Source organism: Mus caroli, unplaced genomic scaffold, assembly GCF_978045245.1.
Source record: "Mus caroli unplaced genomic scaffold, Mus_caroli_1 scaffold_4, whole genome shotgun sequence".
Taxonomy (NCBI): domain Eukaryota; kingdom Metazoa; phylum Chordata; class Mammalia; order Rodentia; family Muridae; genus Mus; species Mus caroli.
Window position 1 is genome coordinate 26,477,501 of NW_028227259.1, and position 2,091 is coordinate 26,479,591.

Genomic DNA, 2,091 nt, shown 5'->3' on the forward strand with positions numbered 1-2,091 from the left:
GCTAAAAGTAAATCTACATATCACTCAACATTCCACTCTTTTACCTATGGTCCAATGGAATGACATCCAACTACAGAGAAATCTGCTGAGCTATGTTCATTGGCACTGTAGTCACAATAGGTAGGGAATTTAAACCATCTAAATGTCCTTGAACTGATGAAAAGATAAGGAAACAGGGCATAAACACACAAGGCATTATTCAATTGTGAGGAAAAATGAAATCAAGAAAGTTTCAGCTAAATGCATGAACCTAAAAAATACACTGAGTGATATAAACCATACACAAGAAGAACAAACTCCACATGATGTTGATCATTTGTGTTTCCTATCTCCCAATCTTTAGATGTACGTACATAACTTGGAGTAACTATAGAAGATATGAAAGAAAAGGAAGACTATGTATGAAAAGAAGAAGGTCTAGAGAGAGCTATAGCCGGGTACAGGTGATATGAAGGAAAGAATGGAAAAAACAGAAGTGTAGTTGTTGAAGGAGGAGAAAGAACATTGCAGAGGAAGAGAGGGAACATCAATGGGAGGAGAGGCCCTTGGTCCTGTGAAGGCTCTATGTCCAAGTTCAGGGGAATGCCAGGACCAGAAATGGGAGTGGGTTGGTTGGGGAGCAGGGGCAGCAGGGTAGGATTAGGGGGGGTTTGGGGAGGAAACTAGGAAAGGGGCAACATTTGAAATGTAAATAAAGAAAATATACTTGAGAAAATATAAAAAGTATACAATGTTATATTTATCTAAAATTGCATGCACACACACACACAAACACACACACACAAACACACACACATAATGTATGTGTGTGTGTGTATATATATATATATATATATATATATACACACACACACATACATAATTACTTGGTGTGATAATGCTTCCCTCAGGAACTATAGACTACATAAAAAAATACATATTACAAGGCATAGAAAACCTCCTTTGGGTTGATGGTTAAGGGAGCCCAAGGGACAATACAAGTAATCAACTGCTTTCACCCTGTTTTGTCTCCTAAAACTTGAAGGTAAATACCTATTGGTGAGCACACTATACAGTTTGAGAACAGGACTTAGGGGAAGTGAGATGGGTGTGTTCCAGAAGCCTTCTTCCTGAGAACCTTTAGAGAAGTTAAATAAACATCAACAAAGCAGAACACATAAATTACTCACACACACAAATACACATGCACAAACACACAAACACTCTCACACACACATATACTCACACACACACAAAGTCTTGATATAGCTGAAGGAGAAAGTTTACAGGAACAAGAAAGTAGAAAAACAGGAAACAGAAAATCCCTTCAGTTATTTTATAAATATTAAGTTACTCTGAATTCAAGAATATTAAAGGTCGGGGAAGGACTGGAGGAGCTGAAAGGGCTTGCAAGCCCTTGGGAAGAACAACAAAATCAACCAACCAGATTCCCCCAGAGCTCCCAGGGACGAAACACTAACCAAAGAAGACCCATGGTTCCAGCTGCATATGTACCAAAGGATGCCCTTATCTGACATCAATGAGAGGGGATTAATTCTTTCACACATTAACTCTCCGATTCATCTCCAGGCTGAGTCAGTTCCATTCAGTAAATACTTACACAGTCACCTGGAACAAGTACTTCCACAATATATTCTTAGATCTTCTATGGCAAAAGGGGAGCTTCAATTGTCCTTCCTAATTAGCACCAACAAAACACAGCAGTTTATATTCAAGGACAACCGCATCTATCAAAAGCTATTTCCCAGAGTGACATGGAAGGTCATTATATCTGGTGTGTGGTTATCACTGATGCTGTATTGCAAGCAAAACTGAGGCACATGACTCTGGCCTTCCTGATTTATTTTATATTCTTTTGTGATTGTTTTTACTTCCTCAGCAGCTGCACTGCAATGACTGTATATTACTCAATGTTTGGCTACAGAGCCATGGATGGATGTGTGTTACAGAGTACTTTATGTTAGGAGTAGGAGAATTCATGACAGCATGGATACAGTATGGAGGTGAATACGTCTTAAAGTGTGTGTACATGGGGTAAGCCACATGATCCACACACAAGAGACCATCGCCTTGTGTATCCCTAGGTGGCTA